A 10,422-nucleotide genomic window follows, 5' to 3' on the forward strand; every position below is an offset into this window, starting at 1 on the left:
AGGATTGAGAAGCTCCGCGCCCTTGCCCCGAGCGTCTCTTCCATCGGAGCCGTTGCTGAGCTATAAAGGTAAGAGTTGCCGATGGAATCTAGAGATGGCTCCAGCTGCTGGGGACTGGGTTCACTGGATGCATGAGGAAATGCAGACCAAGAAGGAAAAGGCAAAACGTTCAGTCCCTGGGTTCTTGTTCTCTGTAGTAGCTATGATGAAATTCAAAGGGCGCTGGTTCAGGCTTTGGTGCCAGACCAAGCTTAGAGTTCAGTGGAGCTGAGCCTTGGCCACTAGCCTCGAAGCCACCTAGAAAGGGGAAAATTCTGCTGGGGCAGCACAAAGTCCCTCTGAGACCTCTGGTCACCCACAAGGTAGTCAACACGGGGGAGAGGCAAACCCAAGAAGCGATCGAAAACTAGGGCGCGTGGTGTGGAGTTATCATTTTGTGGATCCGTTTCCGGAGCGACCTTTACCAAAAGGGAGCATGAAAGCGACTAATGAGGAGCGTCTTTGCTTTTGAATGTTGCCAAGTGGAAGTGCACGTTTGAGTTGATAGAGGACCCACAGCTCCCAGTGGGTGGCTTTAGGCGATCCAGACACGTAGGTTATTCTTGAAGGAACAGGCAGCCTCGTGGACTGGATAAAAGCCACCGTAGGATCTGTTAACCCTGAGAAGGGGGACCGCCCACCTCCCTCTGTGAGTGCTGAGTGGAACGCTCCAGGTAAAGGCGCTCAGAAGTTTCTATGCCATGTGGGACTGGCTTTATGATGACCGAGATAGTCACTCACTGAATATGCTTGTTACTCCGGTCAAGGTAACTGCTGTGGTTAAGCGGGGCTCCTTTCACAGGGGCACCTCATTTAACCTTAGTACTGAAGAATGGAGAAAGCTCAGGGAGCCTTACAAATTTTGCTGCCTCTGCTTTACCTCCTGTGTCTTACAAATGCTAATAAACCATTAGGTTAATTAACGAGAGAATAGGAATAGGCTGAGGGGAGTCTAGGAAGTCTTGCCTACCTGGTAGAAACTTTTTCTTTCTCCTCCCCTCTACCCAAGGTAGAAACTTTTAAATGGTTACTATGAGATAGTAAATAAGAGAAATACGATCAGAGGGAAACAAAGACTGAGGAGAGTCCCAGGACCCCCCCCCCCACCGCCCCCAGGGAGACCGTCTTGAGGAGGCGATTCAGAAATGGATGGGACGCCTGGGGGGCTCAGTCGGTTGGGCCCCTGACTTCAGCTCAGGTCATGAGCTCACGGTTTGCAAGTTCCAGCCCCGCATCTGGCTTGCTGCTGTCGGTGCAGAGCCCACTTCGGATTCTCTCTCTGTCTCTGTCTCTCAAAAATAAACAAACAAAAAATGGGGTGCAGAAAATGGACACAGATGAGGTTAAAACAAAAGCTCGAATACGGCGAAGGAACTCCCTGTTGGTCTCCAACATTAAATGGCCCCAAATAAGTTTGCTCTATTTACCCCAATTTGAAGGAATTAAATAATTCAGAATCCCCTGAGGGCAGGGGGACCCCTTTTTTCTACATCACACCTTGTCACTTTCAAAGAGGCAGGCAATAATTAAAACAGCTCCTTTGTAACCATCAATGGTTTCGAAACGCACATTGTAATCGCCTGGGTACCCCGACTCTGGGGCACCAGGGTGGCTCAGTCAGTTAAGCATCTGACTCTTGTTTCAGCTCAGGTCAGGAGATCACCATTGATGAGTTCAACCCCGTATCAGGCTCTGCACTGACAGCGGGCAGGGGAATTCTCTCTCTCCCTCTCTCCCTCTCTCTCTGCACCTTCCCCGCTTGCTCGCATGCACACACGTGCAGCCTCTCTCTCAAATAAACATTAAGAAAATTATTTTTTTTTTAAAATCCCTCCATTCTGATATCTTTGCTATGGCCTGGGCATCAGAATTCTGTCCAGGGGGTTGTAATTCTGCCAAGGGTGACCTCCATTGCTGTAGGGCAGCGTCTCCATCTTACATGTGCTTGCAAATCCCCTGGGGCTTTGGTGACGTCCACATTGATTCTGTAAATCTGGGTTGGGACCCATGATTCTGCATTAAAAAAAAAAAAAGCCAGTGGGAGTGTAAATTGGTACAGCTTCTTAGAACAATCCACTATCAAACAAAATAAAGCCTACCTGTGTGCTCTGACAAGAATGTTCCAATTAGGTAGCCTCTTTTATTTATTTATTTTTAAAAGTTTTTAAATGTTTATTTTTGAGAGGGACGGAGTGTGGGCGGGGGAGGGGAAGAGAGAGAGGGAGACACAGAATCCCAAGCAGGCTCCAGGCTCTGAGCTGTCAGCACACAGCCCCATATGGGGCTCGAACTGCAGACTGCCAGATCATGCCCAGAGCCGAAGTAGGATATTTAACTCAGACACTCAGGCACCCCATCCAATTAGGTAGTCAGGACATGTGTGCCTGTGTGCAAGGTGACCAGTGTAGGCAAATTTGCTCAGAGTGTTCGCGACAGCCTAAATGCCCATCGGTAGGGGACTGGGTGGATAAATGATGGGGCGTCCGCAGAACGCCATAGGGGATTCGATAGCTCAAAATGCAGTGAGGCCATCCACGTATGCCAGCAGGGAGTAATCCTTCAACTCCACTGCTGTATGCAAACAGGAAGGTAGAAATGACGTGAACGTTTGTAGACCTATTTCTGTGAATACAGACTGTCCAGGGAAGGATGTGGAACAAACTGGGAACAGGGGTTGCCTTCAGGGAGAAGTGGGAGATGGGGATCAAGCAAACCCCCAGACTTGACTGGAAAGGATCCTTGCCAGAATAGTTTCCCCTGAGGCCCCCTGTCTGAGGGCTCCGGCTGAGGGCAGGCCAGAATTCTGGATCTGAGAGAAGGCGCGGAGCTTACTTCGATTAACAAGCATGTTGGTGTGATCGGTGGAGAAAGAACAATTCAGCTAATATATTTTTTTAATGTTTATTTATTTTGAGAGAGCAAGAGGGAGGGGCAGAGAATCTGAAGCAGACTTTGTAGTGACAGCGCAGAGCCAGATGTAGGGCTCGATCTCCTGAACCTTGAGATCCTAACCTGAGCCTCAAGCAGCAGTCGGGTGCTTAACCGACTGAGCCACCTACATGCCCCTCAGCTACTCATTTTTGAGGCAAAAAATGGGAATTTGGAGAGTCTGTGTCTGGCTTTGTTGTGGGTAAACACAGGGCTTCTCCACAAGTCTTAATGAAGTTCTGTGGGAAAAGGTGATTCTTTGTAATCAATCAGCTGCTTCCTGGAACACAACCTGCGGAGAGTTCCTTCTGGTATTTTCCAGGAACACAGGGCTCAGGTAGAGTTCAGTATCCTTGTGGGAGAGGAGGAACAAGGTATATTTTTCATGGTAAAACCTTTGTACTTTCTTAGAGTGTGAGTGCACATGTGCATTGGGGGAGAAGGGCTGAGCTCGACACGCGGCTCAATCCCACAACCCCCGGATCATGACTTGAGCTGAAATCAAGAGTTGGACCCTCAACAGACTGAGCCACCCAGGTGCCCCCTTTCATACTTCTGAGTTATGCCCCAAAACAAACTTAAATAGAAAGTTTGAGATTTTTACATGGCTAAAAACGACCACGAATTCCAGAAACGTCTTTTCTTGCTACGGTTGAGAGTCCTTCCAAAATGGTTCTGGAAGTAGAAGGAAGTCTTAGGCCGTGTTTATGGAAACTTGGGTGGAAGTGCCGAGGGGTTAGAAACGTTCCCAGGGTTTGATAACTCGGTTCTGAGTTTCACGTGGACAGATAAGCGGGTCAGGCTGGCCGGCCTCACCGCAGAAGCCGCCTCTGTGTCTCTCGGGGATCGATTTCACAGGCAGGCATCGTATCTCGTTCCCACAGACGCGCTGCTTGCGAACCTCAGCTTCTACAAATGAGAACAGATCCTGAAATGGGAGATGTACTCTAGCCCAAGTAGATGCAAAAAAAAAAAAAAAAAAAAAAAAACAAGGGAACATTCATCTTCTGTTGAAAGGGATTTTGTGAAGTGCTGTGTTTCTANCAGATAAGCGGGTCAGGCTGGCCGGCCTCACCGCAGAAGCCGCCTCTGTGTCTCTCGGGGATCGATTTCACAGGCAGGCATCGTATCTCGTTCCCTGGCCCTGGTCCCCATCGAAACTCTCCCTCTCCTACTGAAAACATCTCCTGCACTGGGACATTTACTCTAACCAAAAAAAAAAAAAAAAAAAAAAAAAAAAAAAAAAGGCAAGGGAACATTCATCTTCTGTTGAAAGGGATTTTGTGAAGTGCTGTGTTTCTATGACACTGAGCCCTTGTTAACAGCAGACTGAGGATGATGTGATAGAATTGGGGAGTTTTCTCCACCACTGGGATCTGCTCTTTTTTTTTTTTTTAAGTTTATTTATTTTGAGAGAGCATCTGCGAGGGAGGGTCAGAGAGAGAAAGAAAGAGATAGAGAATCCCAAGCAGCTCTGTACCATCAGCATGGGTGGAGCTCAACGTGTGCCTCAAACTCCCGAACTGGGAGATTATGGGCTCGAACTCATGAACTGGAAGATCACGACCTGAGCCAAAGTCAAGAGTCAGACACTAAACTGACTGAGCCACCCAGGAGCCCCTCTGCTCTTTGTAATCCACAGTTTTGGATCTGCCTCTTCTGGGCACCTGAAACCCAGGCAGGCTCCAAACTGTCAGCGCAGAGCCTGCCTCGGGGCTCAAACTCCCAAACTGTGAGACCGTGACCTGATCAGAAAACAAGAGTGGGAAGCTGAACCGACTGAGCCATACAGCCCGCCCTCCCGCTCCCCTGTGCACGCAGTGAGGCTGGATGCTGCAACCATCTATGGGACCCCCCCCTCCTGCAGGGGTGCTCACAGCGGGACCCTTAGACATCCCCCCTCCACCCACCCCAGGGCCACGCTGTCTGGAGGACCTACACTAACATGTTGTCCTGTCCAGAGTCCTATATGAGCAAGCAGGGGAGAGGGGCAGAGGGAACGATTCCCAAGCCGCCTCTAAGCTTAGCACAGAGACTGACGCGGGGCTCCATCCCACCACTCTGAGCTGACATCAAGGGTCAGGTGCTCAACCAGTTGAGCCACCCAGGCATCCCCGCCTTTCCCGCTTCTGTTTGCTAGCTTGATGGTTGACCTTGGGCCTTCCTGTCTCATGGCCTCAGGCTGCTGGACGTTTCCCGCCAGCCTTAGGAGGAAGGATGCTTTGTTATGTTCAGGTGCTCTGTGCTTCCCAGTTCTAGTGTCTGAGCCTTCGGTGACTTCTGTTTGTGTAGTGCACAGCCTTTGAGGATTGTGTTCTTAAGATTTCGATTCTACAAACTGAGGACTGATGGGTGTGGTGGGGGAGGGGGTGATGGGCACGGAGGAGGGCACTTGTGGGGATGAGCACTGGGTGTTATATGGAAACCAACTTGACAATAAACTATTTGTTAAAAAAAAAAAAAAAAAGATTTCGATTCCGATGTCCTTAGTTGTTAGAGCACAGATTTAAGAAACTGCCGCAAGTTGCATTTCTCCTTCAACAGTCTAGAATTCTCTGTTGACTTGGGCATGTGGCATCCTGGGCTTTGTCTTTCTGAGTTGGGCTGGAGTGTTTGAAGGTTAAAGGCACAGGGTCATTGGTGCAGGAGAGCAACTTCTAGATGGAAAAGGACCCAGAAAGTTTGCCTTGGCAGAGAAGTCAGCGACTCCGCGATAGTTCGGGTGCCTCTCAGTCCAGGAGACCCACTGACTCTTCCTACTCCATTTCCTTACGCTCTTTGTTGGGCCGCACAAACACAAGTCCTAGGCTTTCAGGTTCATTGTGGATGATTTTGTTGGAGTGGAATTGTGCCACATCAAATACTGAATAATATTAGTGGGAAACAGCTTGAGCTCAAGGCTCCTGCTTACTTTGAAAACGAATCCCCTCTACCTAGGAAATAGTGACCGTGTTCTCTCCGGGGAGGGATACGGAGTGCAGGACCCAGGCTAAGGGGGAGGTGACTTCTCCCTTGATGCCTGGGAATCTTTTCGATTACATTGTACTGAGGAAGTTTTATGCTTTTTCTAAGTTTCAAAACCACAAAAAATGAATTAACTCCTCCAAAAAGTGACTAGACCACGAAAACGGGATTCTCCTTGGACCGTGTGGTTACCTGCTTCATTGAATTCTATGCTTCACTTGCCATCAAAGCTGTTGGGTGACAGTCCTCACTAATCTCCAGTGCCATTGTTTTTGCAATAATGTAGACTCTGATTGTCATTTTGCCTTCACTCGTTTGCTCCTGGGAAGGGGAATGAATTGGACCACCTTTTGCTTCTAATGATGGTGAGCTTTCAGTTAAAGATAGTCCTTTTTTAATTTTTTTTAAAGCTTATTTATGTTGAGAGGGACTGAGTGTGAACAGGGGAGGGACAGAGAGAGAATCTCAAGCGGGCTCCACAACCTCAGCACGAAGCCCAATGCGGGCTCGAACCCACCATCTGCGAGATCACGACCTGAGCCGAAACCAAGAGTCTGCTGCTTAACCAACTGAGCCACCCAGGAACGCTGATGGTCCTTTTTCCTTTTTTTTTTTTTTCCTTTGAAGTTGATTGTGAGAGAGCGTGTGCAGGGGAGGGGCAGAGAGGGAGAGAGAGAATCACAAGCAGGCTCTGTGCTTGATCCCATGAACCTCAAGATCACAACCTGAACCGAGATCAAGAGTCGGAGGCTTAGCCGACTGAGCCACTCGGACACCCTAAAGATGGTCCTTAAAACGTTCATGTACATGTATAGGCATAGAAGTACCTCAAAGAGAAAGTAACTCTGTGACATTACAATGTTCTTCCCACTTAAAAACATGAGGGATATTTTACCTTTTTTTTTTTTTTTTTTTTTTATTTTTATTTCTAGGAGAGAGAGAGAGACAGCGTGAGCAGGGGAGGGTCAGAGAGAGAGGGAGACACAGACTCTGAAATAGGCTCCAGGCTCTGAGCTGGCAGTCAGCACAGAGCCCGACGCGGGGCTCGAACCCACGAATCGCGAGATCATGACCTAAGCGAAAGTCGGACACTTAACCGACTAAGCCACCCAGGCACCCCATATTTTACCTTTTTAAGGGGGGGAAGGATCTGCTAACAGAGGGACAACATTTCTAAACCAACATATGGAAAATATTACAAGCCAAGAAGTGAATGAGTCCTGAATTAAATCCCGGAGACGTCCTGATTATAATTACAGACACTTAATGAGATCGCGGACATAGAAATGCAGCGATATGAAGTCCCCAGCTCTTGGCTAAAAGCAAGCAAAGATTTTTTTTTTTTTTAATTTGAAAGCCAGTGATTGATGTTTATAACACTTCAAGTTGAAACTAGCCTTTTCATTACATTTATTCATGAAAATGATAAATGGCCATTTCCTGATGGAGCAGATTTCCTACCATTCACTGGAAAATACATTACAAAAGGGGGAAAATGTCACTCAGCAAAGCATCTATGTTTCCTTTCTTTCTGGACAACTGAAAATGACATGAAAAGTGAGTGTCATGTGACGGTGGAAGTTACACCTCCCATCGGGGCTCCCGAGGATAGGGTTTCAGGTATAGCAAAGCCCAGAAGCACTAAATTACTATGTCAGACTTATTTTTTTTTTAATTCTAAAATTTAAGTCCAAATTGGTTAACATACAGTGTAATAGTGATCTCAGGAGTAGAATGTAGTGATTCATCGCTTACATATAACACCCAGTGCTCATCCCAGCAAGCGCCCTCCTTAATGCCCATCCCCCATTTAGCCCATACCCCCACCCAACACCCCTCCAGCACCCATCAGTTTGTTCTCTGTATTTAAGTCTCTTATGGTTTGCTTCCCTCTGTCTTGTTACCTTATTTGTCCTTCCCTTCCCCTATGCTCATCTGTTTCATTTCTTCAATTCCACGTATGAGTGAAGTCCTACGATATTTGTGTTTCTCTGGCTGACGTGTTTCCCTTAGCATGATACCCTCTGGTTCCATCCACATTCTTGCAAATGGCAAGATTTCGTTCCTTTTGATCGAGTAATATTCGTGTGTGTGTGTGTGTGTGTGTGTGTGTGTGTGTGTGTGTGTGTCTCATACATCTTTATCCAGTTGTCAGTCAAGGGACATTTGGGCTTTTTGTATAATTTGGCTATTGGTGGTCCTGCTGCTATAAACACTGGGGTGCATGTGCCCCATTGAATCAGCATTTTTGTATCCTTTGGATAAATACCTAGTAGTGCATTTCCTGGGTCATAGGGTAGGTCTACTTTTAATTCTTTGAGGACCCTCCACGCTGTTTTCCAGAGCGGCCGCACCAGTTTGCGTCCCCACCAACAGAGCAAGAGGGTTTCCCTTTCCGCATCCTTGCCAACATCTGTTGTTTCCTGAGTTGTTCATTTTAGCCACTCTGACCGGCGTGAGGTGGTATCTCAGTGTGGTTTTGACTTGTATTTCCCTGATGCTGAGCGATGCTGAGCATCTTTTCATGTGTCTCTTTGCCATCTGATGTCTTCTTTGGGAAAGCATTCATGTCTTCTGCCCATTTCTTCACTGGATTATTTGTTTTTTGGTGTTGAGTTTGATAAGTTCTTTATAGATTGTGGATACTAACCCTTTATCCAGTATGTCATTTGCACATATCTTCTCCCATTCTGTTGGTTGCCTTTTAGTTTGGTTAACTGCTTCCTTCTCTGCGCAGAAGTTTTATCTTGATGAGGTCCCAATAGTTCATCTTTGACTATGTCGAACTTTGTGATCTGAGGCAGAGCACGGCTGGGAGGAGAGCACGGAGATGGTCTGGAATACTAACCCAGACGTTGGACTGTAAGAGGCAGCGCCCACAGGCTCGCCAGTCCGTGGTGATGTCATAGGAAACGGCTGCTATCAGACCCAAGCGTTTAGCGGAGTTAAAAGCAGATCTGAGTTGCAAGCTGAACTTCGAGGTGGTCCTGGTAAAATGAGTCCCCTTTCCCAACCTGCCATTTCTTTCTTTTCTTTATCCGCCCCCTCCCCCCCACCCCGTGCTGCTTGTGTATTTCAGCTCCCACAAGCCTTGCCTCTCACAATTTGTTCTTTCCCACAATTCTCAGTCTCAGATTCTCGTCTCCCTCACAATTCTTCATTCTCCCCCACAATGCCTTTCTCTCCCATGATGCCCAGGCTCTCCTACAATTCTCCACATTTTCCTACAATTTGTTTTCCTGTACAATTCTATTCTCTGTTCTCCTTTTCTCCCACAATTCCCATCAGCTCCTCTAATTCTCCAGGTTTTCAGAATATTTTTTTTCAGTCTGTTTACATTTCTCTCCGTGCTTCCCACAGGTCTCCCTGACACTCCTACAGTTTTTAGTGTTATAATTTTCATCTCCTTCATCATTCTGCACTTCGACAATTTGCTTTTTGCTAAGATAATTTTATATCCTCCCCCAGGTCTCCATTTCTCCCCCAAGTCCGTTCTTCCCCTAATCACTTGCATCTCTTAAAATTCTCGTTTCTCACAGTTCTTGGTATTTTGTCATCTCCTTCACAATTCCCCATCTTCTCTCACAATTTTATTTTCACCCTGACAATTCTCCCCTCACCCATTTTTCTTCCACGCCCAACTCCCCCTCGTCTCCCATGCTCCCCCTCGTCTCCCATGCTCCCCCTCGTCCCCCATATGCTTAACTAACTGAGCCACCCAGGTGCATCTCAGAATTTATTTTTATTTTAATAAATCTCTACTCTCCCATTCCTCTTCTGCACACAGCTTTCCATTTTTTCCCACAATTCCCCTTCTTTCCCACTAGCCTTTGCTTCTCCCACAATATCCTTTCCTCCCATAATTCACAGCTCTCCTACAAGTCCTTGTCCTTCCTACAGTTACACGCAGCTCTCCTGTTTCTTCATTTTCTCCCACAGTTCTCTTTACAATTCTTAGTATTCTAATTTCCATCTTTAATTTTAGATTTTCTCTCACAGTTTTCTTTGCTCTGATAATTGTCCGCCTTCTTTCACAATTCACCTCTACCCCCAACTCTCCACTTGTTCCCACAGTCCCCTATTTCCCCCACAATTCCACATCCACCCCACAGTTCTATGCAGCTCATAATTCTCCAGCCCATCCCAGAATTCTGGCTTTACAATTCTCAGGATTGGAATTCCCATGTCCCTCACAATTCATTGTTTCCCATAATTCCCATTCATTTCCAAAATTCTGTCTCTCCCACAATCCCGTATTCTAGAATTGACCACTCTCCCACGTAATTCTTCATTTTCTCTCTCCATTTTGTTTTCTCTCACAATTCTGCATCTGCCTCCCAATTTTCTCTGATAATTCTCCGTTCTCTTTCACAGTTTTGTTGTCCACAACTTCCCTTTCTCTCAAACTCTCCGTTCTCCCATAATTCTGTGTTCTTTCCCATAATTTTCCGGTATAGTACTTGACACATATTTTGCAATTGCATCTTAAAG

This window comes from Hyaena hyaena, unplaced genomic scaffold (genome assembly GCF_003009895.1).
Source record: "Hyaena hyaena isolate Hyena2069 unplaced genomic scaffold, ASM300989v1 scaffold_80, whole genome shotgun sequence".
NCBI classification, from domain to species: domain Eukaryota; kingdom Metazoa; phylum Chordata; class Mammalia; order Carnivora; family Hyaenidae; genus Hyaena; species Hyaena hyaena.